This window comes from Herpailurus yagouaroundi, unplaced genomic scaffold (assembly GCF_014898765.1).
Source record: "Herpailurus yagouaroundi ecotype Mexico unplaced genomic scaffold, PumYag 192, whole genome shotgun sequence".
Taxonomy (NCBI): domain Eukaryota; kingdom Metazoa; phylum Chordata; class Mammalia; order Carnivora; family Felidae; genus Herpailurus; species Herpailurus yagouaroundi.
The window spans coordinates 10,282,205-10,289,824 of NW_024412423.1; positions in this window are offsets into that span (position 1 = coordinate 10,282,205).

The window sequence follows — 7,620 nt, forward strand, 5'->3', positions numbered from 1 at the left end:
AGCAGAAAGAGAGGGATAGAATTTGAAGCAGGCTCCAGGCTCTAAGCTGTCAGCACAGAGCCCGCTGTGGGGCTCGAACCCATCTGTGAGATCATAACCTGAGTCGAAGTTGGATGCTCAACTGACCAAGCCACCCAGGCGCCCCAATGCTTTTCTTTTTTTAAGAATGTGTTTGAACTTAAATAATCATCAAATTAATACAGGCTGCTATTTACTTTGGATGTTATATATAAAACTCATGGTAATCATAAAGTCAAAACCTATGACAGACACACAGAAAATAGAGAAAGAAAGCCAAACTTAACACTATAGAAACTCACCAAACCCAGAGAAAGAAGAAACAAACAAGAACTGTAAGAAAAATCAGAAAACTAATTTTAAAACGGCAGTAAGTACACACCTATCAATAATTACTTTATATGTAAAGGGCCTAAATGCTTCAATCAAAAGACACAGGGTGGCTGGTGGAATAGATTCAAAAATAATAATAACACACAAAAACACAAGACCCATCTATATGCTGCCTACAAGAAACTCACCTCAAACCAAAAGATACACACAGACTGAAAGTGAAAAGATTGAAAAATATTCACCATGCAAATGGAAGTGCAAAAAAAGCCATATAACAATACTCATATCACACAAATTAGACTTTAAAACAAAGACTGTAATAAGAGACAAAGAAGGGCATTACATAATGATAAAGGAATCAATCCCACAAGAGGATATAACAATTGTATATATCTATGCACCCAACACTGAAGCACTTAAATACATAAAGCAACTATTAACAGGCAAAAAGAGAGAAACTGATGGTAAGATAATAGTAGTAAGAGACTTTAACATCCCACTTACACCAATGGATGGATCATCCAGATGGAAAAATCAATAAAGAAACAATGTCATTGATTGACACATTAGGCCAAATGTACATAACAGATATGTACAGAACATTCCATCCGAAACTGACACAATATATATTCTTTTCAAGTGTACACTGAACATTTTTAAGAGTATATCATATATTAGGCCACAAATAACTCTCAATAAATTTAATCATATTGAAATCGTACTGTGCATCTTTTCCAACCACAACAGTATGAAACTATAAATAAATCACAAGAAAACACTGGAAAACACACAAACTTATAGAGACCATAGAACATGATACTACACAACCAATGGGTCAATGACACAATCAAAGAAGAAATTTAAAATACATGGAAACAAATGAAAAGAAAAACACAACAGTCTAAGATCTTTAGGACACAGTGAAAGAAACTCTCAGAGGGAATACATACCAATACAGATCTAGTTCAGGAAATATGAAAAAGCTCAAATAAACAATCTTACCTTATACCTAAAGGAACTAGGGGGGAAAAAAGGCCAAGGTGAGTGGAAGAAATGAAATACTAATGATCAGAACAAAAATAAATGTCATGGATATTAAAACAATTGAAAAAGTCAATGAAACCAAGAGCTGGTTTTTTGAAAAGATAAACAAAATTGACAAATCCTTAGCCAGACTCATTAAGAAAAAAGATAAAGGACCCAAATAAATAAAATCAGAAATGAAATAGGAAAATCAACAACTGACATCACAAAAATACAAAGGATTATAAGAGAATACTATGAAAAATAATATGCCAACAAATTGGACAATCTAGAAGAAATGGATAAATTCCCCGAAGCACACAATATTGCAAAACTGAACCAGGAAGATATGGAAAATCTGAACAGACTTATTAAAAGTAATGAAGCTGAATCTGTTGATTAAAAAAAACAACCAAAAATAAAAGTCAAGGGCCAGATGGATTCAAGAGTGATTCTATCAGACATTTAAAGAAGAGTTAATACCTATTTCTTCAAACTATTCCAAAAAATTGAAGAGGAAGGAAAGCTTCTAAATGCATTCTAGGATATTTTACCAAACACTACCTGATACCAACAACAGACAAAGACACCACAAAACAAACAAACAAACACACAACAAACTACAAGCCAACATCCTTGATGAACATAGATGGAAAAGTCTTCAACAAAATATTAGCAAATCAGATAAAACAGTACATTAAAAATATCATTCACCACAATAAGGTGGAATTTATTCCCAAGATGCAAGGATGGTTCAATATTTGCAAATCAATCAGCATCATACACCACATCAACAAAACAAAAAATAAAAATCATAGATCATCTCAATAGATGCAGATAAAGCATTTAACAAAATTCAGCATCAGTCATTTTAAAAACTCTCAACAAGGTGTGGTTAGAGGGAATATACCTCAACATAATAAAGATCACATATGACAAACCCACAGCTAACAGCATACTCAATGGTGAGAAACTGAGAGCCTTCCGTCTAAGATCAGGAAAAAGATAAGGATGTCCATTCTACTGGAAGCCCTAGCCACATCAATCAGACAAGAAGAAATAAGAGGCATCCATATCATTAAAGAAGAAGTTAAACTGACAGTATGTGCAGATGGCATGATACTATACAGAGAAAATCCTAAAGACTCCACCAAAAAACTACTAGATACAGGGGAGAGTCTGGATGACTCAGTTGGTTAAGTGTCCAACTCTTGATTTTGGCTCAGGTCATGATCTTACCCTGCGTTGGGCACTGCACTGCTGGCATGGGGCCTGCTTGGGTTTCTCTCTCTCCTTCTCTCTCTGTCTCTCCCCGACTTGTGCTTTCTCTCTCTCTCAAAACAAATAAATAAACAGTTTTAAAAAGCTCCTAGAAATAATCAGTGGATTCAGTAAAGTAATAGGATACCAAATTATTACCCAGAAGTTTGTAGCATTCCTATACACTAATAATGAAGTAGCACAAAGAGAAATTTTAAAAACATCACCATTTATAATTGCATCAAAAAGAATAAAATACCTATGAATAAAGTTAACCAAAAAGGTGAAAGACCTATACCGCAAAAACTATAAAAAACTGATGAAACAAATTGAAGATGACACAAACAAATGTAAAGATATTCCATTCTCCTAGACTGAGAGAAGCAGTATTGTTAAAATGTCCATACTGGGGCGCCTGGGTGGCGCAGTCGGTTAAGCGTCCGACTTCAGCCAGGTCACGATCTCGTGGTCCGTGAGTTCGAGCCCCGCGTCAGTCTCTGGGCTGATGGCTCGGAGCCTGGAGCCTGTTTCCGATTCTGTGTCTCCCTCTCTCTCTGCCCCTCCCCTGTTCATGCTCTGTCTCTCTCTGTCCCAAAAATAAATAAAAAAACGTTGAAAAAAAATTTTTTTTTAAAAATGTCCATACTGCCCAAAGCAATCTAAAGATTCAACCAACATACCAACAGCATTGTTCATAAAAGTAGAACAAATAATTACTAAAATTTTTATGGAACCACAGAAGACCCAGATAGCTAAATCAATCCTGAAAAAAAAAGAACAAAGCTGGAGGTATCTTGAATCCCAGGTTTCAAGATATACAGCAAAGCTGTAGTAATCAAAACAGTTTGGTATTGGCACTGACACAGGACATATATATCAAAAGAACAGATTAGAGACTCCAAAAACAAACCCACATTTGTATGGCCAATTAATCTATGACAAAAGAGGCAAGAATATACAATGGAAAAAAGGCAGTCTCTGTAATAAATGGTGCTGGGGAAACTGGACAGCTACACATAAAAAAAAAATGGAGCACTTTCTTATACCATACACAAAAATAACCTCAAAATAGAATAAAGACCTAAATATGAAACCTGAAATAATACAAATACTAGAAGAGAGCATAGGCAGTAATTGTCTCTGACATGAGCCATAGCAACATTTTACTGGATATGTTTAATTTTAATTAATTAAAATGAATTAATTCATATTTAATTAATTAATTAATATGTAATTATGTTGGGTATTCAATTACATATATATGTATGCATACATATATATATGTGTAACTGAACACCCAAAATACATATATGTATGTAAAATACATATATACATATAAAATACATATATATATGTAACTCAACACCCAAAAAAGTTAACAGATTATAAAATGGGCAGAACACCTGAATAGACATTTTACCAAAGAAGGTCTATAGACAGCCAGCAGACACATGAAAAGATGTTCCACATCACTAATCATCAAGGAAACATAAATCAAAACCACAATGAGATATCACATTATGACAGTTAGAATGACTAAAATCAAAATGACAAAAATTACAAGTGTCACTGAGGAAGTGAAGAAAAAAGAACTCTCATGCACTGTTGCCGGGAAAGCAAACTGGTGCAGCCACCGTGGAAAACAGTATGAAGATTCCTGAAAAATTAAAAATAGAAATACCATACGATCCAATAATTGCACTATTGGGTATTTACCCAAAGAAAATGAAAATACTAGTTCAAAAATATATATGCAATTGTATGTTTACTGTGACAGTATTTACAATAGTGAAGATATAGAAGCAACCTAAATATCCATCAATAGATGAATAGATAAGGAAAATGTGGTATACATGTATATAAATATATATACACATACATATACACAAATGTATGTATATACATATAAATGTATATATGTATGTATGAATATTAATGAATATTATGCAGCCATAAGAAAGGATAAGATTGTACTGCTTGAGACAATCTGGATGGACCTAGAGGATATTATGCTAAGTGAAATAAATCAGACCGAGAAAGACAAATACCATATGATTCCACTCATAAGTGGAATCTAAAGGCAAAACAAAATAAATGAATAAACAAATTAAAAGAGGAATCAGACCTGTAAATACAGAGAACAAACTGATGTTTGCCAGAGGGGAAGGGGTGGGAGGATGGGCAAAATGGGTGAAGTGGAGGGGTAGATAAATGCTTCCAGTTATGGTATGAGTAAGTCAGGAGAATAAAAGACACAGCATAAGAAATATAGTCAGTGATACTGTAATAGCGATGTGATGGGACAGAAGGTAGCTACATCAGTGGTGAAAGTAGCATAATGTATAAACCTATCAAATCACTAAGTTTTACACCTGAAACTATTGTAACACTGTATGTCTACTATATTCAAAATCATATATTTTGGATATATATATGTATCAATATTTAATCGATATTTCTTTTCAGATGTTTAACAGACATTTCATATTGACCATGTTCAAGAGCATATGCCTGATTTCACCACGCTCCACGACCTGTTCAACCCATTCTTTTGGGGTTTTTTTGGTTTTTGGTTTTAGGTTTTTTTCATAATAAATGGAAGGTCCAGTCTACCAATTTCTAAACCCAGTCATTCCTGACTACACTCTTACACTCATACCTTACACCAGAACCTTCAGCAAATCTTTTCTGGTCTTCCTTCAAAATAGATCCTTACTACTTCTAACAACTTTCATCATTGCCACCTTGGCATAAGCTTCCATCTTCTTTCCTGCATTACTACACTTTTATTTTTAATTTTTTTTTAATTTCTATTTATTTTTGAGACAGAGAGCATGAACAGGGGAAGGTCAGAGAGAGAGGGAGACACAGAATCCGAAGCAGGCTTCAGGCTCCGGGCTGTCAGCACAGAGCCGGATACAGGGCTCGAATTCATGGACCATAAGATCATGACCTAAGTCGAAGTTGGACGCTTAACCAACTGAGCCACCCAGGCGCCCCTGCATTACTATACTTTACTCTTGACTGGTCTACCTGCTTCCCGCCTTGGGCACACAGAATCATTTTCTCCACAAAGCAGGCAAGTATTTCTTTGTAAGTGTAAGTCAGATCTTGTTACTTCTCAGCTCAAAAACCTTCAGTGGCCTCTGCTCTCATCTGGAGTCAAAATCAGGGTCCTTACCATGTCCCACAATACAATTTGAGCCTCTGATAACATCTCTAGGTATATTATATATACATTAGTAGATAGATAGATACAGAGATAGAGATAGATATATGAGACATGTGTGAATGTGTGTGTAAGAGTGTAAGAAATGGTAAGATTATAAAATTTTACATAGATATAAATATATAAATAATGACATCAAAGAACTCTCTCTCTCTCTCCATAACAGATATCTCTATGCACATTATCAGAGAGCAGAAATAAAGATACACACACACACACACACACACACACACACACAGAGAGAGAGAGAGAGAGAGAGAGAGAGAGAGGACATTTTTCCTCACTATATTCCAGTCACGTTGCCTCTTTGTACACTTTGCCCCCAGATATGAATATGGTTCACACACTCATTTCCTTCAGATTTCTGTTCAAGGGGCATTTTACAAATACCTTCCTGATTATTAGATCTAAATTAGTCACAACATTTCCCATCATTCTCACTCCTCTGATTTGATTTGTTTTCCTCCGTGGCACTTACCACCACCTGACACATTGTTTATTTGCTTGTGTTTATTTGCTTGGGTCACTAGGATGTGAGCTCTGTGGGGCAGGGACTTTGTCTTGTTCACTTCTGTCTCCACACTCTAGTGCAGTTCTTATCTTTTAGTCGCTTCTCTGTGAGCTTGAATGAGTGCGTGAAGATATCCAGAAGCCAGTTGGAAGTGCTGATCTGTAGCTTTCAAAAAATTAGTACCAGAAAAGTAAACTGGGAAGTTGTCCTTATGAACATGGTAAACGACAAATGTGAAAAGGCTGAAGCGACAAAGAAGAGAGGAGAGAAAAGAGAGATACAGGAGAGGGGTCCAAATATAGCAACGTGGGAAATTGGAGGAGCTCTATAATTAGGGGAGATTATATAAGGAACCCTTGATAAGCTACAGAAAAGGAACATAAAAATAGCAAGACAGAAAAAAAAAAAAAAACACTTATCTAGGAAGCCATGAGACAAGAGAGTTTCCATCAAATGCCGCAGAGCCTAATGAGGTTATGGGTTGAAAGGCCATCAGAGTGGGCAATCAGTAAGTGAGTGGTTATTTTGGAAAAATGGCTTTAGCAGAGGTGGAGATAGAAACCAGGTTCAAGGGAAACAAGGTGGAGAATACAGAAGGCTCTTTTGAAAACTTTTTCTTTTTTAAGTAATGGAAGGTACAAGAGGGTAGAGGGTGCCCATGAGTGTGTTAAAATGAGGAAAGGAGCTAGAAACAAACGAAAGACTTGAGAAGCAAGTGATAGAATGAGGTTCCAGGAGAGAACAGGGAACAAGAAGAAGAGCCTAAGTATATACAGCCTGGTAGGATATGTCCTCCCAAACCAGAATCAGACAGGAGGGAAGAAATGACATAGACTTTGAAGAAAGAAGAGGGCAAAGCGAGGAAGTTTATATTGGCTGAGCTCAAACTAGTTAAATAAAGTAGCAAATGACGTCATCAACTGAGACATAGCTGCCTCTATGTCAAAATATTTTAATTAAACTTATTTCTCAGATATGATTGCAAAAATAATAAATATAAGTTATTTTACAGATGGGATATAATCTTTACTCTTTGTCTAATATTTAAAACAAGACTGGAGCTTTCCCAAATCAAAAAGCAAGTTCCTGGAATTGAGCCAAGTGGGGGCCAGATTTCTAAACAAAAATGTAGTATACAGAAAGATATGGCTCCAAACCCCTAAATGTCTTGATGGATTGTATTACTCCTGAACACAAACACCCAGTGATGCCAAGATCCCAGGCCCTCAGACCTGCAGGAAAAGAC